This window comes from Triplophysa dalaica, chromosome 7, assembly GCF_015846415.1.
Source record: "Triplophysa dalaica isolate WHDGS20190420 chromosome 7, ASM1584641v1, whole genome shotgun sequence".
Taxonomy (NCBI): Eukaryota; Metazoa; Chordata; class Actinopteri; order Cypriniformes; family Nemacheilidae; genus Triplophysa; species Triplophysa dalaica.
In genome coordinates this window covers 20,393,719-20,421,149 of record NC_079548.1, presented here as the reverse complement: position 1 = coordinate 20,421,149, position 27,431 = coordinate 20,393,719, and the positions used below count along the sequence as shown (strand labels likewise).

At 38.9% G+C, this 27,431-nt stretch overlaps 1 protein-coding gene and 1 long non-coding RNA gene across 2 annotated transcripts in view; both read right to left on the bottom strand.

The window, feature by feature from the left end:
* The window catches only part of sdk2a (sidekick cell adhesion molecule 2a), a 124,689-nt gene that overhangs the window by 68,418 nt on the left and 28,840 nt on the right, over positions 1-27,431 (bottom strand). The window lies entirely within an intron of this gene.
* LOC130426172 (uncharacterized) lies at positions 18,338-20,333 on the bottom strand. The gene is made up of 3 exons (XR_008907157.1): positions 20,077-20,333; positions 19,238-19,324; positions 18,338-19,116 (listed from the first exon to the last, which is right to left on the bottom strand). It is a non-coding gene; the product is annotated as an uncharacterized LOC130426172 (long non-coding RNA).

Below are 27,431 nucleotides of genomic sequence, written 5' to 3'. Positions count from 1 at the left end.
TTGGTCTACAGGCATGCATGAGTACACTGGAGGACTACAGGACAGTGTTTGCGTTTGTTGAGTTTATTGCCTATATTTAGTAACGTTTCTAAAAGTAAGTGTAGATTGCACTAGCAATCTGACCAATAGACATGCATTATGCATACAGTCATATTTTAAACAAACACATTCAGATGAATACTACTTGAAAGGTGTTTCGGGGTAAGACCCCTAGTAAAAAATAAATATACTAAAATGTTTTAGAAATAGATTTATTTCATGCTTAGTATACTGCAAACCCATTTACATCTTATGTACTTAATGAAAATACACTGCGATTGTATTTGTGGTATACTTACATGGTATACTTAAAGTCTGCTTAACTGGAACAACTAGTTGTGTACTTAGTATACTTTGATTGTGCAGAAATAGTGCTGAAGAATAAGTAAAGATTAATTTAAGTGTATTTGATTGAGTTAAAGTGGAACTATTGCCAGTATGCTTCAGGTACACTTTAAATATCTAAGATTGATTTTATTAAAAAATCATAAAACCCATATCAAAAGTGACATTAGAACACATTTTTATTTAAACGCAGGCGAAATGTGCATCGTATATAAAAAGTACTCCAAATAAAATTTAATTATCATTTTACATCAGAAATTCATGTCAGTAAATCAGTTTATACATGTAAGCTATACTTAGTATGAAATAAATGCATTTTAAATTATTATTTTTTTACTAGGGACATGGGATTGTGTATGTGTAGATTCACGTTTTTCTAGCATCACAAAGTGTCAACTACTGATCTGCCATATGCAGCAATGTTATTTGTTTACATAGATTTCACCGATTTTGACAACATTGTTGCATCTAGGTAAAACTTACTATTACATTTTAAAGGTGACATAATTCAGTGTATTTCAAGATCTTGATTGTGTTTTTGTGGTGCAGGGTAACGAGTTCACTCTCAGTTTTTGAAAATTCACTTAATTTTTCTGGTTTCTGTAAACTCCCTCCTTCCGACACGCTCTGATTGGTCAAGGTGACCCAATCTGTGTTATTGGTCACCTGCGAGTTTCGTCTCAACAGTTTGTTGTGATTGGTCAAGTGCTGAGAGCTTCAGTTGAGAATGTCCCTCCTTCGCATAGCTGTACAGCTCTTAGCAATAATCGGTAAGAACGGCTTTAGTTTCAACTACCTCAACACCCATATTAATCGGAAGTCTGTTAATGTAGGCAAATGGAGGCCTGCAAGTGTGTAAATGTGGTCATGTGTTATTGTCAATCCTTGTTAGAGATCACGATCGTGTTTCTTTCCTGCTATGGTATAGTGACGAAGGATGTAACACTGGAGTTCCAGTTGCGCGTCAGAACGGTTGCACAAATAGTGTTAACAATCATGTCAGTAATAATTTATCAGTTCAGAGCCGAGTTGGGAAATAAAATAAGTACATGGACCAAGAGACATTTGCAAGCAGTAGAAAGGACACAGAAGTGCTCTTGAGAATCGGCACTATCGACTGACAAGACAGAGGAGAATATATCGATTAAAGTCAGGATTTTTTTAACATAAAGTAATGTCGTCACTTCAAAATAATTCAATTGAGCAACTATGAGCAGATGGACCAATTTAACAATGTCTTTAGTACTTTTCGTGACCTTGACAACCAACTATAACCATGATGTCTATGAGGAGCCTGAAAAACCTAAAATATCTTTATTTGTGTTCTGAAGACGCCGGGAGGTCTTAAAACATGATGAACATCATGTGGGTAAGTAAAAAAGAATACAATATTGACTTAGAGATAAAAAAATTCTTTAAAGCATGGTGAAATTTTCTGAAATAAACGAACCACGTGCATGTGCCAGTGAACATGTAGAACTCTGTTAACAACAGGAATTCCTATTCTGGTTTCTGCATTGAATTCGTGTGGGCCCGCCAAACACAATACCTCAGTTTGAGATGACGAACACAAAACTCTACTGCTAGGCAACAGTTGGCTCCGTCGAGCCAAACTCTAAAACATCGGTAGCGATATTTAATCGTCGCCTTTGTGAAATGTCTCTCTCTTCTCTGCAGCAAAGGTGCGAATCAAAAACCTTGCTGTAGGGGGGAAAAATACTTTCCACCCCACCCAGATGTCACACTGGCAACCTCCTACTAACAAATCCAATTTATATGCAAGAGTATTGAATACTGCAGCCTGAGAGGTTCAATGCAGGGTTGAAGTTGTGAAAGTAAAATCAAGGTTAGCTCTATTTTTGACACCCCCTTATAAATATTCAGCAGCTCTTAAAAGACAGTGAAAAAGAGAGAGTGAGACAGAGAAAGAGAGCGAGCAATAGAGAGATAAATAGCGAGAGAGGGAGAGAATTATAGAGACAGCGATTTTAGTTCTCACACAACGTTGGGTTTATCCCTGAGGGACACAAAAGAACATGAATTAAAAGTAAAAACACAAACGTTTTCTCTTCCCTTTTCTGGCATTTACTACATCATTTAAACGTTCCTGCTCTTAAGTTCGTTTTTCTGGCTAGAGGACAAATAATATCTGCCATTTTCAAACTCTCTCACCTGTCAGTCTTTAATAGCAGTTGCGTTGACATGAGCTGCATTTAAGAAGTGCAATGCAGCGCCACCATGGAAGCTGTGCGTTTAATGTTCTGGGCACCAGCCAGGCTGAGCGCTTTGGTGGATTAATGCCGCTTGCCACGCTGACAAGAGCTATGGCCTGCGATTCGCATCGTAAACGTCTGTTAGCTCTCCACTTTTGGAAATGAATATCAACAAATGACATACCAACAGAAAGCCAGATGGAAGACGGTTAGCTGATATGTCAAGGTTTTATTTCGCATTTGCGAGACCCATTTTTTAAAACATCTAGGCTACATCACTAAGCTGTGGGTAAATACACATTCCCTATGTCCCCCCCCACAATGTAATCCTGAGGGATAATCTATGTCTACAATATCCGAGATAGAGATGATTTGGTGGAGAAAATCGCAAATGAACATATTTAAAGAAACCCATTAGGGAGCATTGCCGTCACAGTGGTGAGCGGTGGGCGCGTTGGGTTTTTTAAAAGTGGCGCTAAGCTCTTAAGAATTTTATTAGAATCACTTAAACACACTCGTGCATACTTCACGCACTGATTAAAGACTGGATTATATTAATACATTCAGATCTATTTATGAGCATTTTCTCTGATAGACTAAATTACATTTTGATTTTAGATAAGAGCCGCCTCCATGATAGCATGCAGTCTTTATTTAGACTAAATCTAAAGATTTACTTTCACAGCATCCCAAAACAAAATTAAAATGATTAACACTAGAGAGTCTTAATACTGTATATAAGGCTGATGAAAAGAACAGCCATTTGTCTGCAATCCTCTTTTTAGCACTTTCATTCTGAGTGCCTTTTCGTATCAGCTTGGTCTCATATTTTTCTCATAAACTTGCTTGGATAAAAATTGTCAAATGAGACAATTGTTCAAATACATTAGGAGCCTTGAGTTGTAAAATGAACATGTATTGTAAAATATGTAGAAGGTAGAATAATGCAGAAGGTGAAACAAACTGGATTTGGGTAAATTTCGGATGCAATACTTGAGCTCAAATAAATTTCCGATTGCAGACTAGCCAGATTTGAGCTCAGTTTATGACGTTGATGTCTCTTTTAAAACTCTAATGGAGACTAATGTGAGACTTCTGACTGTTTGACCCGTAAAGAAATATCCGAGATGCTCTATATAGTTCACCTAGAACTGAAAAGTCTGTCATCATGTACTCGCCTTTTCTTTCTTTTGCCAAACACTAAAGAAGATATTTTGAAGAAAGTCGGTAACTGAAACTAGCGGCACCCATTCACTTCTATGGACACAAGACCAATGCAAGTCAATGGGTACCATCTGTCATGATCCTGTCCTCGTCAGGTCTTGTCTAGTTTTGTGGACAGGGTTGTGACAGTACCATGTCTTTTGTGCTTGTTGTGTTATGTGTGGAAGTACATGGCCTTTGTTTTGTTTGCTTTGTGCCATGTTCTCTATGGTCGTGAGTATTAGCCCCGCCCCCTCATTTCCCCGTCTATCTTCCCTGTTAGTGTTTCATTCCCCACACCTGCCCATTGTAATTATCCCTCTTTAGTTTTCTTGATTTAATGCTCTTGTGTTGCTCTCCTGTGCTGGTTTGTTCTTTCGATGTCTAACCTGTTCTTCAGTCTGCCTTGTTCTTGCCTTGGTGGTTTATAATAAGTGGACAAATAATTCAAGTTGTTTTATGCTTCATGTTTTTGCCCCCTGGTGGAAAGTGTTTTGTTTGAGTTGTCTTGTCAATCTTTTGTTGTGATTTATTTTCCTGATTTTACCCAATCATAGGTCTTTGGTTAGAATGAAGTCTTGGTTTTTGCTGTCTGCAGGTGGGTTCTCTTTCTGAAACCATGACACATTGCTGTTCAGTTAAAGGAATAGTTCAATTTCAAAATGTCATCATTTATTCACCTTGTCATTTTAAACCTGTGTGATTTTCTTTATTAGCAAAACACAAAAAGGATATATTTTTAAAAATGTTGGTAACCAAAAACCCATGGTCCACATCGATCATTGGTTTTGTGTCAATGCAATAGATGTCAATGGGGAGTCGGGAACAAATGGTTTTTGGTTACCAACATTCTTTAAAATATATTTTTTGTTCTGCATATGAAACAAAGACATTTTCATTTTTGGGTGAACTATCAGTTTAAGCAATTGTTTCATTTTAACACACTGATGTGTAGAAAAATAGAGGTTTTATAGAGAAATCATCTTTGTGTTTTCTTTCTTGAGGGTAAACAACCTGACAACTTTAGATGCAACCAAACTGGTGAAATTTCAGGAAAAACATGTAGCATACAGTAAAACACAAAACAAAAACAAACCAGCCAGAAAGTCTAACACAGAGCAAATAAAATACCATGCCTTCAACATCTTCCTTCTCTAAAAGGACAGACAAGTGTAAATGAGAAAAGAGTTTGATTTTATTTAACATTTGTTAGAATTCCTTAAACTAAACGTTGATCAAGATAATAATGTATATTATCCAGTGGGTATGAGACACTCTGACTTCCAATTATTTAGTATCAGGTGTTTGGTCAGCAATGTTATAAAAACTATAAGACCCTTTTTGCAGCTGTGTGGATAAAGTGTGCAATCCTTTTAAAATGAACCTAAAGCAATCTATTTTTCAAAACGCTGTCCATAAGCTCTTCAAATTCAATGGCCTTTTCACCCCTGACATTGTATGCACAGTACTTTGAATACTAACACCATTCTGCACTTTTCGTGGGGCAAGTTCAACGTTTAGTATACATAATTCATCAGGCCTTCTCTTGACTATCACTTTTGAATGCAGGTTTTCAAACTCAATAAATCTTTCTTGGATTGAAACGCAATAAGCGAAACAGACCGGGCCGAAAATGCCACAAACATATTTATTTGTTTTGTATGATTGCAGCAGAACGAATCATACGGAGGAAAAAACCGAGATGAATCAGACACACAGCTGATGGGTTAATACTGAGTGATGCCCACGAGACCGTCTGCCTCTGTGCTCCTTTTTGGGAGCGATATCATTTTGTTTTCTCAGGAGACGGCAGGCTCTGCCTCACCCTATTATCCTGTCTCTCTCTTTCCACAAGTCAGACAATGAAAAGTATCTCTCTCTGTCTGTTTTCTGTCCTTTGTCCTCATTTTTTGGGTCGTTTTTGTTCTCTGTCAGCCTCTTACCCAACGTTGTGAGTTTCTTTCATCACTTCTGAAATGCACTAATCTAACACTTTTCCACAGCTTCTCTCGACTTTAACCACCAGGGGCAACATGCAGACTTTTTTCACATCAAGACTTCTTTGGTGATGATGGTGGGGGTAAAATGTTGACAATAAGACATGAACAAATGAATAAGTGTAGTATTACATTAACCCAAATGTTCAAAGTAATTACACTAAGTAGTGTAAACTGAATTTTATATATAAACTTAAAACTAACTTTTTCAACTTCCTGTAACTAAATCTTAATTTTGAGGTCGTTTAACTTAATTTAAACAAGTTTATTCAACACAGTTTGCTGGTAATGATTTTCAGTTCCATGCATGCTTTTGCATAAAACTGCATTAGGAGAGTTACATTTTGAAATTAAGTGTTATTTTGTGCGTTAATAACGAATGTTCATTTATCTTAGATATTTAGAAGAATTTGTTGTACTTATGAGTTTTGGGGTTTCCATCGTTCGGGTGAACGTGTTCGCCTTGCTGTGTGTGTTTTCACTACTCACTGGATGGGTTAAATGCAGAGGGTATGGGTCACCATATCTGACAAAAAGGTCAATAAGTGGTGCTTATGATTAGGTTGTGGGAGGTGCCTTTGCAATCGTGTTTTACATCACTCTGTAAAGGTTGTTTGTAAATTGTTGATGAAGCTGACATTTTTAGCTTCTCTTAATTAGACCTTTCTTTTATTTGACTGTAAATAAGGAGTTACCTTAATAAATGATGAGTACAACAAACTCAAAACTTAGTTCTGCTTACTTAAAATTGGAACCTCACTACTCAAAAAATTGTATGTAACCGATTACCTCAAATTCTTTGAGTTTTCCCAATTTATTCGGGTTTACAGTGTAATCGTGAGCATAAAAGCAAAAACCATGCAAATTTCAAGGTAATATGGATAGATTTCTATTGGAAAACCTGTGATATTTCCTTTAATGTAAAAAAAACAACTATAGTTCAGAGCGACATAACATTGTGTAGAAACTGACAGAAATTTCATTTCAAAACAAATAACTTCTAATTGCAGCATTCCAGCCCCAACAGTTCAGACATTTTTACCTGAGAATGTTCATTTCTTAGTCATTTCATTTTACTCCGGCTTTATTTAACACATTTTTTCCTTTTTAAATCAATCCCATTGAAAAGACTACTTTCACCACAAGCTGCATTTAAAATCCACCTGGCACACCACGACCCCCGCCTTCCGCTCTTGTCCTCACCTCTCCGACCCTCTCCAGTTCTCTGTGCTCTGACAGCCGACGCGGCGGGCGAGGATTTGATCCCTCTATTTCAAACCGCCGCTCGGGTCCACTCCGCGATCGCCGGACGAGAGCCCCTCAGCCACAGATTAAAAAGTCATGAGTGATTTTAGGTGAGCCGCTCGGCCTGTGTGCTCGCCCCACTGTGCATTGGCTGTCTGAAAATAGCCTTTGTGTTTCCGCGACAACAGAGTACGGATCGGGGGGGGGGGGGGGGGTGCGTAGCTCCCATCTATGCTTTTAACCACAATTCTCAGCTCTGCTTTTAATTGAAATATCCACCACTAGCGAACCCTGCTGCTGCTAGTTCATGAGCGTGTGTTAAACAGGAGAGGCAGGCGTGCTCTTTAAAGATTCAGCACCACTCTTTGTCTACGAACGCCCACACCAGTTATCCACAGAATAGATGGCCACAAAAGGAGCTGGTGAGGTCACGACCCTGACACAGAAACGCTGAGCGGGCACCAGGTGTGAGCCCATACCACCTTGCCCTTTGCTCAAATGAGGACCGAGTTCTGTTATGGATGATGGATCCAGAAAGATCTCGAGGTAGAGGTGCGAGTCTAAATAGAGTCCATGCACCTGGGGCTAATTTAGAGTGAAGACGTTGCCGGCGTACAAATTGTAATTAAAGGCGAGACGGGTCATGAATGCTGTGTGTGCTGACCAGTGGACTGTGATTGACAGCGGTTTGTCACGGCAGCAGTTAGCACTACGTGAACCAAGCCCAAGGGGAACAAGTGGTGTGTGAACAGCCGACAAGTAGTTCCAGGCTGCAGGTTTTGGCTCATTTTTCTCTTAATTTGAGAGAATATTGGAGTTTAAACAACTATAACTATAAACATTAAAGAGACAGAGAACAAAATTGTTGCATTCACTTTCGGAGTGTGTTTTTTTCGGATGATGAACGATTAAACATGCTGCCAAAATGTGGTCTCTGGTGCTGACAGGAATCCTGAATGTTGTTTGTCTCCTGCTTTTGTCTTCTAGCTCATAAAAAAAGTGAATACAATTTTGAAGAATTTCAAGAAACTAAGTGTTTGTTTTATTTCGATGAGAAGCGTTAAGCAAGTCATCTACATCCATTTTTTCTGACTGCAAACCTGCGGCTTGCGCGTAGATTAACATAACGTTATCATCTGTGGTGTGGACGTTAATGTCGGTATGTTTATAGTTATTGTTGTCATCACAGTGAAATTGATCTTTTATGGTGACTATTTCTGCCAGATATAAAAGTCAACAAAGCTGCCTACACTCCATCACGCACTCCTGTGGTGTGCCTGATGGAGATCTGCAATCTGTGGTGTCTATTCATTCAGGTGTGTTGATTCAGCAAACTAGTGGTGATTTTCTTAATTTTTTGTAATTTCTTGTCCCTACAGGTGTCAACAACCCTCTCGTTTTTTGTAGACTTTTACGTCTCCTTGGGATTTTAAATAAAAATTGACACTTCAAAGAAAGACCTTTCAGAGTTCTAAGATTATAAACATCACCTTCTGAGCTACCAAATGTTCTTCAGAGTAAACAAAGCAAAACTAAGCTATTTGTTTAATCCAGGTAAGGTTTTTCTTTCCCCACATTATTTTGATCCACACTTTGACAGAACGGAGTCACAGGCCATCCAACAGGAAGCTCCTCTCTGACACATAGAGAGTGCTTTCATAAAGGATGACTTGTCAACTGAAAGATGACAGATTTTCTATGGGACCTCTCTCCGGATGGAAGAGCTGATGCAATCCAAATAACTCTGAAGGAGAAAGAAAAGACTGCCAACCTGTGCCAACGCCCTGAGCTCTTCCTCACCGAGCCAACTGAAAAGTCTGATCACGCAAAACCGACAGACTTCAGAGACTTCGGCGTGTATTACATGTTGGCACTCCTGTTAAGAACACAGTTGTTTTAGCCTGAAGCGGAAAAGGCTTTGAGAGCAGATCTGCCTTTAGCAACCCCACCCACCCAACTCCCGTGGTTCCTGTTCTACACTACTACCCCACAAAAGTAAACTTTTTTCAATAAAAGACATTTAAATGTGTTGTACGGCCCCTTAATCAGGCCTGGGGGAGTACGTGGCGCTCCTAAGCCCCCTTACAGGCTGTTGCGGCGTAGATCACATGCCACGAGTCATTTGCGCCAGCGTCGTGAGGAACATAAACCTGGTGCTGCGCTTCATCACTTTAAGTGCCTATCTTGTGGCGTGCGACACACTGAAAGTAAATCAGATTGCGCCTAAATCCGTGGTTCCTCTTGCCATCGACCATGCCGAAGCCAGCTTTACAGCCCGGGATCAGCGCACTTCATAAAATAATATGCCATGGGATATTTTCCAAGTCAGAGGGCAGGGATAACCTTTTGCAGATGCATTTAAAGCCGGCCATATTATTTTAAATAATGACTGTTTGATCCCCTATTTTCTAAATGGAGTTATAAAACGGTCTAGAGTTGTGATGATAGATCTTCTTCAGAGCCCACACAGCCTCAAAGATCTGGATATCAAAAGAAGAGCACGAGGTACCGAGATCTGACTGACAAGTTTGAGAATGAAAAGTATATGAATGTTTGATGAATCTGCGGGATATTATCAAAGCACTTGCTCTTACCAGTTCTTTCCGAGATGTTTTCTTTCCGAAATCAGTCTTAATTATTGAAAGGCCAGGATGAATTTTTTTAAACAGTCATGCACCAACTTCGCTCAGAGTGGGGCGATGTTGTGAATATCAAACCAAGCTTATTGATCAGAGTTTCGTTATTCCTGTGTTCTTGAAATAAAAGAAGTTAATGTCATGAGGTCAGATTTTTAAGGTGTGGTGATGTATGTAATTATTGGCGCAACACAGTCTAAAAATCAACGTAGCATTGGGTGAAAGATGGACAAACCCAACAGTTGGGTTATAAATGATCCTATGTTGGGTTTTTTTACAGATTGTTGGTTCAAAAAAAAAAAAATTCTGGTCGGTTTAACCATTTTTGACCCAACATTTTTAGATTGCAGAATTTCAAATTATTCCTTTAAAATGCATAACATAATTTAAGAATTGTCTTGCGGTGGCAGAATTCTACAAATTTCTAATGTTTGTCATTAACAAAGTCTTCTAACCTTTAATTTTTTGAATGTCTGTGCTAATCTGAGCATCCTTTCTGCTACCTAAAAACAACGTAGCACTTTCAGCTCTGTTGAAGACCATTTACCATATTCATTCCTAAGATATTCTACCCCAAATAAGCTTCGGTGCACATCTCTTTATGTTAAAATGCTTTCTGTTTGGTGACACATAAATTACATACTTTTCCTTCAACAGTCTCTGTCAAGGGGTCATAAATACATACAAGACAACAACATATTTTCCTGCCCACTTTGCTGGTGGATATTAATCTGACAAGTTGAAGGAGCAGAATCCAACTCTCATCAGAGTGTAGCCGATGCTCTTCAGGACATCCATGCTTTGAATATAGAGCAATCCAGAGTGTTTACATAGCATGGGTTCGATATTTACTGGCTGTCTCCTCGATTGGTAATTATTCCTGAAATGAGGTAGAGAAAAGTCTACACATTATGAACCCTCTTATCTGCATCTCGCTGATGGACTCTAGCCTCTTCACTCGGATAAGTAAAAGATTGAGGTTTGAGGTGGTGGCAGCCACACCATGACTCCAGATGATTCAGCTCACGTTTGCCGGATGAGCTGTTGATGGACCAGCTTCTTCCTACCTTTGTACACAGAAATCTCCTCTAATCCTCTGTGGATCAAAAGCATCAGGCTACGGGCTCCTCTCCATTAGGCTGTGGGGCACACAAACCATCCCTCTCACTTTAAGTCCCAGCACATGTACTGATCAATACGGAGCGCATCAATCTGAAACGCTGTTCCGCACGGACCTGCCCGGGAAGAGAAGCTGGTGGGAAGACGGCACACCAGTTCTTATACTGTGTGTGTTAGCATGTTAGCATCATATTACATATCTCTGCATCCTTTCCTTGTATCTCATATTTCAGTCATATTTCGATTTTTTTGTTGTTGCAATAAATCATTATCATTAGTCACCTTTTATGTTGATCACTGGGTTTTGCAGATATCGAACCAACAAAAAGCAGTAAAAAGTGCTTTTTAACTTTGACCACACAGTCATCATTTAAAAAGTAGGCCTAGAGTGTTTTTGTCATTTCCTGAAAACAGCAAATTTGGACATCCAAGGATTTGGAAGGACAGCAACTACATACAAGAATTTCATTCGCATTGTTTCATAGTTATGTTTTGCCTTTCTATCAGTGATCATATTTCTAGCCAACCCACTCTCAAGGCAGGAAATTTGGAATCTATAAATTTGCGTTCATGGACACAAATTTCCCTTTTTTCCTTGTCAGTAAGCATGACTTTCAATAGACAGACAGCATGTGTATGTACATTTAAAAATGTATAACCTGATATCAAAAGAAGTCGTAAATACTTTAGGATTTGGCTAACCAACATCTTACCCAACCCCAAACCCTAAAGTCACAGCCGCAAAGGCTAATTCAGCTAAAAACGCCAATTTCAAGAGGTGGCAAAGCAACGTTAAATGGCTCCCCTAACCCCGCCCCTAAACCTAACGTCACAGGGGTGAAGTCTTAACAAAACATTGGAAATAAGATTGTAGAAATAGGAATTCAAATGATTAAGCCACCTTGTAAATTAGGCATGAATTCCCATCAGATTGCGCTAGTATATATATATATATACAGTATATGAAAGATATCGCATATTCAAATACTTTAGACTGAAAGTCGTGTGGGAGACACAAAACAAGAGGGAAATTAGAGTCAATGAACACTAATTCATAGATTACAGTTCTTGACAATGTCATGAATTACCTTGGTGTTATTCTCTCAGTGAGCATATTTAGCTAAAATAAAATCAAACCTTGAAAGTTTCACTTAAATCCATACAAATATAAACAAACATGAAGTTTTGTTGCGTAAACAACCCTCAGGCATGCACAAACTATAATATATCATTTTAAAGTGACTGTTGATTATCCGTTTATCTTTCCCAAAGGCTATTGTTTAATAGAATAACAATTTAAATAAAAACTTTAATTGTTGTTCAAAATCTGATTATGAGAAGTCTATTTATTATCAAAGCATTTAAAATGAAGTTTAAATGATAATCACTTAATTGCAAGTCTATTTAAGCCTTTGTTTTAAAATATTATTTATCAATAATAACCAATAAATAAAGCATTATACCATGATACTCTGAGATGGAGAGGAGGGACAGTTCAGAGGATCTAACATACTGAATACCTCGAAGACCTGTTAAAGTTTCTCCAAACTGGGCTACAGATGCAATTTCCCACTTCGCTCATCTGTCACAGCCTCTAAGCATCCTGCTGAAAAGCTCATCATATTTAGTTTAAACTCCTCAGTCACTCCTCTTCCACTTGTCAGTCACTGGAAGCCCCGGAGAACAGAGAAAGACTGCCATTCCTAAGAGTGTTAAAGTGTATGTGTAGGATTTAGAGAGCACACAGGGCTTTGAGCTCATGACAGCGGAAGGGTGTCACTTAAGGATTACTGATGGGTGCCAGCTCATGTCAAGCCCTGAAGTAAATCAATCTCGTCTCTCACTCTCTCCCCGTTTCTATCCTCCGTTTCATCCTTTCCTTGTATCTCCTTCTGTCCTTTTCTCTCACATTCCTGCTTTCTGGTTTTCTCCAGCGTCTTCCTCCGGTTGGATCGTGAAGGTGAGCTGTCCGTTCCTTCAGACTGAGAGCACAGGCTGTCAGCCAAGCTGAAGACAGAGAGGCAGAAATCTCAGCAGATTTGTCAGGGGGAAATACAGAGTGGCACCCGACGGATTCAGAGCTCGGCCTTTATCACCGGGCTATCGCGGTCCACGAGCGCGCCGAGTCAAATAAATAAATCTCAGTGAATCAAAGGACATCAACATAGAGCCTGTTCAAAGGTCCATGTGAAATTAATTTGACGTAATCAACTGACAGCGGGCTCAGTGAATAAGCGTCTGAGCGTTGTGACCTATATCAGCAATGATGAAGTCAACACACAAAAAAAACCAGTCAAGTCAGCTCTGTCATGATACCACATCAGCTTTTGCCAGTGGAGGATTAGTCATTTCAATGGGATAACCAAATACAAAATACTTCTTAATAATAATAAGAAATAATTTTCATTCTTTAAACAGACCGCAGAACCACAACCACAGGATTGTGAAATTGCACCCAAGTGAAGAGTTCATTTATGTCTCCTTTAAAATACAGAGAGATGTCTTCGTGGCAGAGTTAATAGCATTTTGCAGGTTTTGGACAGACCCTGCGACATCATCAAAACATTGTTCTGCCTTTTTGGATAGTCCAATCAGGCCGGTACAGAAAAATTTGCTCAAATCAATGCCATGAGAGTAGGGAACGACTCTCTGTCTGATCGATGGGGAATAAAGAAAGTGTTCTTGTAGCTCAACTAGCAGAGCATGCAAGGTCATAAGCAGCCATCTCAGCCGATTTCTGAAGAGTTTTGCTCGTCATGTGTGTTTGACTACATGAGGTGTGCAGACAAATCTGTGCATGACAAAAGTGAGAAAGAATCATAAGCATATGGAGTTTTCTGTTCTCAAAGTGGACCTGGTACTTTGATCGGTCTGCGCAGCACTGCATGAAGTCAAACACACCTAATTACAACTTCATATTTGTGAGGACTAGTAGGCTGCACTATTGCTGTGATGGGTTTTAATAAAAGAGATCGCAAATCTCCATGTTCTCCATGTTCCCCAGGCTCTCCATGTTAATCATAAAGACATACTTATTTACTACCTGTTAATCATAAACATTTTGTCAGAAATTTGCCAAGGAGAACCCAAATGCAAGCGCCGGGTACAAAAACTTTATTTTACAAACCAAAAACCCACAATGGGGAAAAACAAAAACTACCCAGTTGAGAAAAACTGAATATGCTGGGTTAGGTATGCTTTGATGCTGGTTTGACCAGCTTAAACCAGCTAAGGACCAGCACATGACCAGCTTAAACCAGCACAAACCAGAATCAAAACATATCCAACCATCATATGCTGTTTTTTCAACAGGGTGAACAATGCAAACTTCAAAAAGACTTCCCACCAGGGGCAAAAACAAGGAAGACCAGGAACAACTAAACTGAACACAGGAACTGGACAGAACTATGTAATCAGGAACCAGGACATGAGGTTAGTCTGCAAACATAGCAAAACAAAACAGCGCAGGACAGCAAACACAAGGGCACTAAATACGGGAGCTAACGAGGGATAATTACACTAGGCAGGTGGAGGGGAGGATTACAGGTGGGAAGTTAAACGAGGGGGCGGGTTCAAGACACGACAGGGGAGTTTGTTATGATGGCCATGTGCTTCCACAGAAAACAAGTAGGACTTTAATGACAGATTTACTCAGTAACTTTTACTCAAAAGTCACTGACTGCAGCTGTAATGAGTCAATGGAGAACTGGTACTCCCGGCTGAGACTGGTTTCTACTGAGGTTTTACTACAATTAAATATGACTTTTGCTTCTTTGCAACCGTTGACAGGTTGGCTAGGTCATCAGGAGACTGTTGATGTTCGATTAACTTTTGCAGATTCCATTTACATTGCTTTTATTAGGATGGTCCTCTCGGTTTGTACTCGTTACACAAATTTTCCTATTTTGTGTTTTCTTTTTCATGTTAGCTGCAACATTGTAGAAAGCGATAAATTCATAAGCCTGACTTGACTTGATCTGATTGACTAATTGTTCAAAAGCACGGCTATGCTACTGTTATCTAACAGCTAGCCAAAAAACAGCATAAAGGAGTGCTTTATGTTGGTCTAAAGTGGACTTTTCAGTGAGATGAAACAGGTTAGCCTGCAGAAGAGATTGAGCTTTTCACTCTGCTCTGCTACAGCAAATAACTAAGTGCTAGCTTAATAATGTGCCTGTTAATTATACTGTGGTTCCTCATAAATTTCCTGTATTTGATTAAAGACACTAAATGAGAAGCCTCTGCAGCTCTCGGTGCTTTGGGCAGGTGTGGTTTGATAGGATTTGACATTGTACCGGCAGTTGCGCCGAAAACAAAAATTGTACCGCCGCAGCAGGTAAAAATGAGACTCTTGTTGACTGCTGTTGAACCCAAAACATATTTGCTTCCCCTCTGAGTATGAGATGATGGAATTGTAATTTCAAGGGTATTCATGTTGACCCTTAGATGTCCAAGAGTGAGAAAAAAGCTCATACGCAGAAAAGTATAAAAAAATGATTTCTGGTTGTTGGTGACCTTGGATACTTGGACATCAATATATTCTTTCATACATCCACAGGGTGGGCTTTCAAGGCACCGGCGCTTTACAGGTTTTATTTAAAAAGGCATACTCCTTTTTCTGTGACTGTGTCTATATCTGATGTTTGAAAAGAAATCTGTACAGTGATTAATCTGGGGTTAAGGACTTTTTCATGGAAACAACACAGAAATTCACGATGATCCACTGGGGTTAGAGCGGCAAACTTCTAGGTAGAAAATCCTTTCATACAAAGTATTTCTTAAATGATAAAGATCAGTGGTGATGCAGTCTCATCATGACTAATGTCACAGAGCAATTTCTGGCCTTAAAGTGTCAATTTGGATTGAGAGGGTCTGTCTACCTAACATCTAAAACAATCAATCACTTTGTTGGGCTTATACCGTGTTCAAGTGTGGGTTTATCAGAAATCTATGAAAAGAAAAATACTCGAAAGTAAACACATGAAGTATAATGGGAAATTTTCATAGACTTTGTATTCTGAATTACCAGCATGTCTACTCAAAAGTCATAAGTACTTATTATTTATGTTGTTTAGATGCTCCACAGCGCCTCAAGCAAAAATCAGACTTCATGCCACTAGCCTTAGAAAGACTGTCAGTAATTAGATCTTCCTCAAATGCTTTAATTGTATCAACCTTGTACCTCGCAAACTATATTTATACACGACTAGTACATCCCTTATTTTTTTCAAAGAGTGCACTGCAGTTTCATGTGCAATACTGTAAAATGCTGTTTTGATCTTTTTTAAATGGTACTCAGAATGTTAAAGCTCCAAACACACATACTGTACATCTACCACTAAAGTATAAACCCATTGGGTTATTAAATATCTTCTATATGTTTGTGCAAGAAAAAAATGATTTAAAGGCTATTTATGGATATTGAGATGTAAAAAAACATATCCGACTGATACATTTGAATATGGCAGAATATTTATGACTAGCCAAAAGATGTCCCACCATACTTGAATGTACACTCTTAAACTATCTTTGGTTATTTTAACCCAGGGTCAAAAATGAACAAAACCAACTGTTGGGTTATAAATAAACCTATGTTGGGTTGTTTCAACACAAAATGCTTGGTGCTTTAAAATGGATACCCAAAAAATGAAACAATTCTGTCATGAATTACTCCCCCTAAAGTTTTCCAAACCGGTATACATTTACTTGTTTGGTTGAACACAAATAAAGATATTTGGAAGAATGTTAGCAACTGACATTTCTGGGACATCATTGAAAACCATACTAGGAAAAATGATAATGGCGGTCAAAGGCGACCCGATTTGTCTGCTTTCCAAAATTTTCAAAATATCTCAACATAACAAAAAAAAGATCAATCATTTTCCTACTATGGTAGTCAATGATGTCCCAGAAATCTCAGCGCTAACATTCTTTCAAATATCTCAGCTTGTGTTCAACCAAACAAAGAAATAATTACAGGTTTGGAACAACTGGGGGTTGAGTAACTGATGACAGAATTTGGGTTGAGTTTAACCATTGCTGGGCTACTTTAACCCAACACTTGGGTATTTCCATTTTTGACTTAATGCTGGGTTGAAATCATCCAACATATCTTTAAATATATCATTCAGATGTTCGCTACAAAAGCACACAATAAAAACTGTGTTCTCTCACAAATGTACCCTTTCTCTTAGGAAAAATGTAATAACACATCTCACACATAAGAAAACATGTTGTCATTTTAATATAAAATGATTCGCTTGTGTTCAACTGCAGAAAGGAAGTCTCATATCTGGAATAGCATGAGGGTTATTAAATTGAGACAATTTTCATTTTGGGGTGAACTATTTCTTAATTCAAATGGTACCGCATTAAACAGCATGCTTACATTGGCCTGCATCAATTGTATGGACTGTGGGTGTTGAGTGCTAATGAAGTCGAAAAGACTGAAGGGTGAAGAGACTCATGGACAACTCCATTCACGCAGGCTGATAGAAACAGTAGCTGCGCTTCTGAGTCCCACGCGACCTGAACTCAATCAGCAGCCAAGCGCGGTGGCCATTGTGCCGGAGTATAATTGGAACTATGAGATTTTATTAAGAGAGAGTAATTGCATGTGCTCCTCATCAGGGTCTCAATTGTGATATCTCTGGTCAGAATACAGTCTCACAGGACAAAAAAGGTGTTTATTGTCATCATTGTGTTGAGTGAGAGAGGGCTGTGTGTCCCCCTTTGCCTCTCACACCCTTGCTCTCCAAAATCTAACAATCAAGTTTCTATTAGCTTCTCCATCTTTTCATTGCAGACCTTTTTTTCTTAAGATCAAGTTTTACAATTTTATTTGGAGGACAGTGTCTCTTGTCTCTGACCTCAGTCAGGTTTACTGAAGTCTTTAATATCCTCCAAAAAGAAAAAATACTGAAACGCAATCACACCAGAATCTAAAAGTACATCAAGTAAGCTCTTCCTAAGGGCCACCGGCTGTGAAAATGATAGAAAATGCCATTTTGTCAAAGGTTCAACTTAGGCTTTATTCGAAAGCAAATGGACGATAATTTATTAGCAGCAGAAAATGTAAGTTACTGTGCTTAAAATTCTACTCTCGTTTGGCTTCCGTCTAACATTCCTGCAAGAACTTAAATCCATTTTGTATTAAACTCATGATCAGTGGAAATAATTCCTTTCACTCCTCTCTCAGCCATCTTTTGTGGTGTTATCTAGACCTCATCTTTCATAAACAAGTCGCCACTAAATTTTCTTTCTGCACTTTGACCTCTTTATCTGATTAATGGATAAGAGAGCTCCTCACACACAACTGCGAGTAATCCTCAGATCATCGTGCTGCCTCCTCCCGTTTACTCCTCTTGGAAGACAGATTTTTGCAATACTTTAATTCTCATTCTTTAGCTCGCCACAAAGACAATAAAGGTCTTTGTAGGAAAAGACTGGCTAGTCACTTCCTATAAAGATCGTGACAGGATGCCAAAGAAGTACCTACACTCTAAAAAAAGGCTGGGTTAAAACAACCCAATTTGGGTTATTTTGGTAACCCAACATTGGGTCAAATATGGACAAACCCAGCGTTGGGTTATTTTAACCCAGCCAGTTGGGTTAAATCTTTGACCCAACATGCTGGGTTGTTTTATTTAAATCAACTTTTGCTTAAAAATTACATTGATGGTTTAAAACAAACCCGAAATGTTTAAAAATAATAACAAAATCAGAGAAATACTCGAGGCATCAGTAAGAATCAATAGTTTTATTAAGGATCAAAATGCAAGACAAAAGGAATTCATAAAAACATGCAATATGTTATGCTCAATGAACAATAAAATGGCATATAAAACACTTTGATGAAATGTATGTTTATACATATTTAAAGAAAATTAACTTCAATAAATTACATTAGTTTAGATTTTAACATACATTTAAAAAGGTTATTAAAGTGGCACAAGTAAATATAAATAGTTAGACAACTTAACACTTCAAAACACTATAAAAAGTATTTTACTAAACCCTTGTTGATAGAACCTCATTTATATGATAAAATATAAGTCTATGCACAAGTTTTCTATAAAAAAAGAAATAAACAAGCGTTATGGATGTGAAAAAGGGACACCGTAACTTTCCTCTTCATATAAACTCACAAAACATTTTAAATAGTGTTAGTTCTTTCGGTTTCAGCACTGCTTAACCTAAAATATCCATGGAGCAGTCTTACTAGAGAGGATTCTTTTCCTGGGAGTTGTAGACAACAGTGTGGTGTGCACTTTTGGAAGTGGATGTCCAGCAGGAGGGTTTCTTTATCAATTTGTTCATCTATAAAGAGACAAGAGAAGAGACAAGAGAAGAATGTAAGTAAACTGGCCTACCCAGAGCACAATGGATTATAATAAACATATAAAGAAGTACATTAACATTTTACCTAAATAATGTTTACCTTTAAGCCTGTTATGAAAACACCCAAGTTCCAGTTGACATTCTCTTGAATAGAATGATCCATTAATATTAGCTGTTATTCTGCAACCTGTCAGTGGGGGAAAAAAGAAGAGTGGGCTCTAGTACAGAAAGCGAAATACAGTCTTAAAAAATAATATTATAAACGTTAAAACAACCCTTCACTAATTCGACACACTCGGGAATAAGTAGAAGTCTAAAAAGAGCAACAATTGTTCGTCTCATATACCCAAAATTAATTATATCGCATTGTTAACCACTAACGTTATAAGAGCCAGCGGCTATTTCCGAAGCAATGGCCGAGATAGAGCTGCTCTCCACGGAGACACGACCGCTGACAGCCTGAAGCTCACACCTCCGACAGCGTCTTAACAAAATCTCAAAGAGGCGTTATGTTTATATATAAATCACGTATTTAAGTTCTTAACAACAACATTCTCGTCTAAAAGACTCTTAAATCTAAGTTCCGTCACCAAACATTAGCGGTATTTATAAAAAAAAAATGAGCTGGATGTTTGCTCTTGACACGACGCTCTCGTGTCAACCTTAAACTAATATCAAGTTGCGTAAGTTACTGAACTAAATTCCTCACACAAGTCACACATTTCAGAGGAAATGTTCACCAAAAAGGAAGTTTAAATGATTAAAAAGCTGTAAATTAGAAACAACGTGGGCATAACGTTACAGACTAGCTATCCAAAGCTAACGAAGCTAGATTGTAACGTTACTTTCAAACCTAATGCGAACAGCCGAATTTTGCATACTTTTGCATTTTTTTTGTTACAGTAATAGTTTTATACATTAAAAACTCGTAAAACATACCTTTTATTCTCCGAATAACAGCTTTCCGAGATGAAGTGGATCAAAATGCCCGCGAAGGTAAAGTTTGTCTGATGCGTAGAGGAGTGGGAGGGGTTTACTCTCTCAACTGTCACTCAATTGGACCAGACTGGTAACCCAGCGTTTGGGTTACTCAAAAAATGACCCAACACTAAGAAAATAACCCAACAAAATGACCCAACACTAAGAAAATAACCCAACAAAATGACCCAACACTAAGAAAATAACCCAACAAAATGACCCAACAGGCTCAACCCAGCTGTTGGGTTAAACAAATAACCCAGCATTTTTTAGAGTGTACCCTAAGACCCACATGTGTGGGGTTTTGAATCAACATAATATGATATACATGATTTAAATAGTGTAGCATTCATAATGACGAGGTAGGTTTTTTCCAAACACGTTCTATGCATCGCTGTTTTAGTGTTTCACTGAATAGAAAACAAACTCAGTGAGCTGAGACGGTTATCAAGTTCACCTTGATGTCCGATTTCAAGTAGCATTGAAATGTTCAAGGAATAAGAGTGAATTTGGAGAAAACAGGTTCACAAATTTAACATGAACTAACACTGAACTGAAGTACACTCTTAAAAAAGGTGCTTCAAAAGGTTCTTAGATGCCATAAAGCAGTGGTTCCTGTTTTTATGTTTTTTTCAAGCTAAGTACCCCTTGACCAGACAACAACATTTTAGTCTAAAATACAGTCAAATGAGAGTCAAAAAGTTATTATATCTAAATGTAAGAATTTATTTTTTACGCATGTAGTCCTAATTTCAAATAAAAATAATATTTTCATAATTTATTGATTTTCATTTTTTACTCCTAAATGTCAGTTTCTCTCACGTACCCCCTGCACTACCCCAAAGTACCCCTGGGGGTACGCGTACCCCAAAGAACCACTTCCATAGAGGAACCTTTTGGTTCTTTAAAGAAAATGGGACATCTAAAGAACCATTCTGTTTCAGAAAAGTTTCCTTGTGTTGGAAAAAGGTTCTTCAGATTATAAAAAAGTAAGAAAGAGATGGTTCTTTAAAGAGCCTTTGACTGAATGGTTCTTTGTGGAACAAAGAATTGTTCTTCTATGGCATCGGTGTGAAGAAGCTTTTAAGCACCTTTGTTTTTAAAGTGTAACATTTGGTTTTAAAATGTATCATTGAATGTTGCAATTAGCATTAAGATCAAAACAAGCTGTAACACTATTGTAAAGAATTTAACAAAAGTTAACAAATAGAACATTATTTAAAGTGTTGCCACATTTTTATGGACTATCAATCCTGAAATGTTACATAACGAGATATTTTACAGAAATAAGTGTCCTGAGAAATCACACCTGTCTGTGTGACAGCCCTGGGCTCTGTAAACCAAAGATGTCTATAATACCTGGAGATAGCTATCCGCTAGCATAACCATTCATCTCAATGGCAGTAGCAAGGCTGAAGCAGACACTTATTGAAATACACAACTCAAGTGCTGCAGGCACATTTTTGAGCCATCCACCACCACTAACTGGCTGATGGGACCAAGAAAACTTTTACAATTATATATAAAATATATAAATCACGAGTAAAACTTTTATTCAAATACAGCAAAATGGCTTTGATTTATATTTTGTTGGGGAAAAAAGAGTAGCCAGGGTACTTAAAATAATTATCAATTCAAAAACATCTATGCTGACCAGTCAAACTTAATCTCCCTGTGAACCAGAAGTTGCGATCGTTTTTACTTCATGTTTTGATGCATTTCCAAGTGAAATGAAATTTTGAATGGGAAAAATAGTGGGTGTGGCTTTTGTCTTTCTAAGCAATTTGCATACTGAAATGCAACTGCCAGCCGACTGATAATTGAAGGGGAGGGGTTAACGGATGCTCCGCCCCAAGCCGTCTAACCATTCAGAGCCATTGAGAGAGAGAGTTCTGCCAACGGAAGTCCAAAACGCTGGAGTGTCACGTGATTAATGGAGCCTTTAGATAGTTCCAGTATGTCAAGTTTTCTCTTTAAATGCTTTATTTCTTTCATTTTTGAATTTATCTAATGGCTTTCATCTTTAAATTGGTTAGAAGTTTAACTCAATTGGTCTGTTAAGTCGCAGTTCCATGTGTAACTAGTAACTTCCGGGAACTATTGAGAGCCTGCGTCACGTGATTCATGGAGCTTCAGATAGTTCCAGGAAGTTATGTTTTCTCTTCAAATACTTTATTTCTTTCATTTTTTTATTTTTTTAATGGCTTCATCTTTAAATTGGTTTGAAGTTTACCTCAATTGGTCTGTTTAGTCACAGCTCCATGCGTAACTAGTAACTTCCGGGAACTATTGAGAGCCTCTATGAACCGCCAGTGCTGTGAAAAAACTGTTCCATTGGAGTCAAAGGAGTTGAACCGACTCTCTATCTCAATGGCTCTTACATTGGTCATCTTAGATGGCCAGTCATTACAGGACGGAAGTGCATTTTCAGATTTTAACTAAAGATTGTGAGGGCACACGATAAAAAAAAAGAGATTGATAAACTATTTACAATAAAAGCTGCAATATTACATGAAATATAGGAATTGTAATTTCTAATTTAACTGGGACTTTAATAGAAAAAGAAAGCAAGCCATAGCAAAAGTGTTCACTGCACTTTTTTCATGTTCATCTTGTTGACAAGTCAAGGATGTGCTTTAGGTGAGATGGGATGTGATCTAATTCAATGGCTAATTCAGGCTGAAGTTAGCCAAACGGCAAAATTGCAGACTGCACCTTTAATCCACGGCCCAGCAACTCCCCGATGCAGACAGTCAGATTTCAACCAGTTTCTGCAGTCCTCCATCACCAGCACAGCACGCTCCAGCTGGCCTGCTGGGCGAATATAAAGTGATTGCTGTCATGTATCATTTCTCTTTTGATCTCGGAAGCTTACTCTCAGCTGCATGCAGAAGATCTCCACCGCATGCAAACACACTCGAAGAAATCCACAAACACTTGTGTGCGTATGCAAAAACACAACTGGTGGCCTTCCAACATTATTAGCCTCCTAATGGCACAGCCTGATGAGGGAGAATATGGCACGCTTCCATAATTGCTGCAGCTATGACTGCATACGAGACGTACAGAGCGCAAGGCCACCAAGACAATAGAAGCCAGCGAGATGTTGGGTGAATCACTGGGGCTCTTAAGGTACAATTAGAGAACAGTAGGCAGGTGTTAAGGTGAAAAAGCCTTAGGAATTTATGAATCACACAGATTGCATGAGTACTACCCACCAGAGAGCATTTAAACCTTTGCCTTTTGTGGGCAAAAATAATTGCAAAACGACGCGAAACGACAGCATTTTTGTCCTCTACACTGTATGACAAGCATTTTTGTGGTTTCCACAAATTGCCCGGCATGCTCGACTGCATCACACCTCTGCTTTTATTAGGATAACTTGGTGGCTGGCCACGGCTATGGCGGTCGGGAGTCCATTTTCAGGTCACGCGGGTCGTGATGTTATTGCAGCTGAGGCTGGTTCTGAGGTTGATAATGATGTTGACCTTGTGGATTGTGCGAAAAACAACAAGCACACATTTCTGCGGAACTAAGGGAAACAGCAAGTCAATAAGAGAATGAGGAAGAAGCAAAGCCACGCTGGGTGACTGTGACTTCCAGAGCTTCTTTCTCATCTTTCAGAAAGATTCTTGGCTGTTGCGCCTGGTCCAGCAGATGACATGGTCTACATGGTTTGCACCCACACCCAGTGTTTCAGAAATGTGGTCTGATATTGGACTTCCATACCGAACCATTGCAATTTTAAGTTTAAGTTTGGAGCTGAAAATCACAATGAGACGGAAAAGCATAGTAGCCAATGGGCATTTGTGATAAACTAATTACCATACCAAGTTGTGCTGAAATTATCGCCCATACCGCCGTGAAAACGTTGACGTTGCCTGGCAATGCAGAAGTCGAGCCATAAAATCAATGTGACATCTGTTGAAGTCTGACCATTGTGCACATAAACATAATTACCGCAAGACTTCCCGTTGCCTCGAATGGATGTTTAATCCATAACCATGGCCACTACAGCAAGTGCCTATGTCGGTGGGTTGCCGTGGCAATGACTTTGTCACCTGGGAGTCAATAAGGGGCTCACATCAGTGGATAAAAGTTAAATTAATCTGCTGCTAATGTACAAGCCTGTTCCAAGGCACAATCCAATTGTCTGATTGTAACAAGAAGTGTGGGGTATAAACCAAAAGGCAGCCAGGCAACAGCACTTCAATCCGCTGTGTCCTGTAAGGTCAAGGAAGACCCCTGGAGAGCTCATGATATCTGTACACACTAGCTGCAGTCTGAACTTTCTTTGCTGAGGCCAACCCAACCACTTAGCCATCAAGAGTCCAATAAGAGGGTTACAATCAAAAAGCCGAAGATAAGACAGAAGAGCAACTCAGGTGAAGTAGGAGATGGATGGAGAGAAATTAGAAAGGACAAAACCATTGTGTCTTAAGTGCCCTCATTGAGGGAGACACTCAGAGTGGCAACATCATTCATGTTTGGTTGACAGATGATATTTGAGTGCCTTTAGCTGTTGACATTTCCAAAAGCGAGTCTTTTGAGAAGCTGCAATGAAAAGACGGATGCTTAAACTTTAATTTGGTGTTTTTACATGAGAATAGAGAGGTGTGGCTCGGACAGCCAGGTAAAATTTAAATCGCAGCTGACGCTTGAAGGAGAAATGTGGAGTTTTAAGCGGCATCTAGTGGTGAGGTTGCAAATTGCAACCAATGGCTCACTTCACCCCTCACTTCCCTAGCACTACGACTGCTGACACAGAAATAAGATGACGTCTCAGTTTCGTTCTTTGCTGTAGGAGATAATACATTTACAAAATGTTGAATTCCTTTAAAGGGGACCAGAGGTGTATGAAGATATAAACAGCTTATTGTAAGGTAATCAAAACATAACACTTCATTATGCAAGTTTTTTATACACCTCTAAACACATAGTTATGCATATTATGTTGCATTTCTGTCAAAGGATCCTCCTAAATATTACACAATGCACCTTTAAAACCGAGTAGAGGCAAAACACTAACACACCTCTTCACGGCACACTAAAACAAACAAGTTTGGCTAGTTTTCCATGAAGGCACGTTTGATGGGATATGTTACTTGAATTAAAAGCTTACATCAACTCAACTATTGTCGAAAAGCATTTAAATTACAGTTTGAGAGTACGCTATTAGCACAAATAGCCCCCGATCAGCTTAAAAAAACACAGAGCTTCAACACAAGTGAAATGCGGCTCTGATATCTGACAGAAACGCGTAAACAAGCGTGACACTTGGGGTTCGGGAATGCAAAAACTGACTGACAGTGCTCTGTCGTTCGGATTAGAGACATTCATTTCTTCCTGAACTCAATTACATTTTACAAAGGCTGACATCCCCAGTTAATTGCAGCCTTTCCACATGAGGGAATTATTTGCACTTTTGTATTCCCTGCCCAATGTGTGCTCTGTTCCGCCCGCAAAGTCCTCATATCCTATTGGGAAAAAAATCGTACAAATGACTTTGATTTAAAAACACTTCTAAAGACCGGGAGGAGGAGCTCAGTTTAAATAGTTTTGAGTAGCGGCTGTGCAAATCGTTCGGGTGAAATTAAGCAGCTGGACCGGATGATCCCAGAGTTGGATTCTGGGTGACGGGATGGCAAAAATAAAACGGTAAGGATGGAGCGAAAGGGAAAGGTACAGGAGAGTGTTGAGCTCAACAATGAGGGAGCTGTGAGGATCACCTCTGGCGGTTTAGTAATGTGTGGAACTATGAGCAAGGTCATGTGGGTTTGGAGCTGGTCCAGTTGGTGGACTAACATGCAGTAACTATGAATTGACAAAACAGCAGAAAATATATATACTGATCATATAAATTTGACTGAAACTACCATTTTATCCAAACCGCCTTTTTCACTTCGAACAGACGTCACTGCTCATGGCATTTCAAAGCCATGTTTCTGGTGCCATGAGACTAATATTCAAGCAAGATTGTTCCGGTTAGCAGGTGCGACTCCATCTGCCCTTATAAACACCACAGCAGTAAAACAGACAACAAGATTGTTGTCATCATATGCATTAGGTGGCTAAACTGAAGGATTAGGATTATCTCTGTGGATAGCAATAATGTGGCATAAGGCGATGAACAGATATCCATGGCACAGATCCATAACAACACAGCGGCACCTTTCGCCACATCTGGAGTTAAATCTTATTTGGCTGATTGTACCTCAACTCTGTTTACAGCAATGGGTATCGATGACATCACTGCCGCATTACCCTCTCATTTCCCATTAATGCCATTGTTTTCCTAACGGAAACCCAAACAACACGTCCAGATGGCTTACATGTTTACCACTCTATCCAACATGGTCTGCACAATGTTTTTATGTTTTCCCCTGCTTTTACAAGCGGCAGGAACGTATCTCATATGTACTGTAAATAGTGCCTGGAGCAAATCACTTAACCTAAATAGTTTTCAAGGAATCTAGACAGCAGCATTGTATTGCTGTGCGATATGGTAAAGCTGTGTTCTTCGTGGCAGCCGAATGTTAGCTGAATTGGGTACGGGCACATCTGTTAAGCCTCAACAAACTCATTGTGCCCCATAACAATTCAGTGCCACAGTTAGCAGATGTGTTTCGTGTGCGGTAAATCTGTCGTGTTTTGCTCTTTCCGTTGCCGGGATGAGGAACTCATTGTTGGCAATGTGTCATACTAATAAAGGGACAGTATGTCACAGCTTTTCTCTCCCTGTAGGTCTGAGAGTAAATGGACCTCCTACCAGTATATGGCAGTCTTGTTATTAAACAGGGCAATCTCTCAGACTGACACTTCCCCCCGGGACCTTAGCATTCTACTGTATGCTGAAATGCCACAAGCTGTTCCTCGCGCCAGCACATACACTGTATACATGTTTGGAGACTTCCACCTGCCTTTTTCAGCATAGTTATGTCTGCTACACCATAGCCTGACCTCAGCACAAGCAAACCCTTAAAAAAACAACTATTATTAAGGCACATTTCATCATCTGCATATCTGACTCCTGTTCTCCAGTGAATGTATGATGTTGAGATCCAACCGTCCTGGATGCTCAAAGAGTTAAACACATGTAAAAGTCAGGTGTATGTAAACTTTGAGACCAGCTTAAATTTATATTATTTCGTTTAATTAACTTAGTTTTTCATAAGTAATACATAAATATATACACGGTTATTAAAAAGACAAAACAATAGCATTTGACATCAATTATTGTTTTCGTAGGTTTACACCCACCTGACTTTAATCGTGTCGTGTTGACTTCTTGAGCATCAGGGAATGTTTGGATCTTT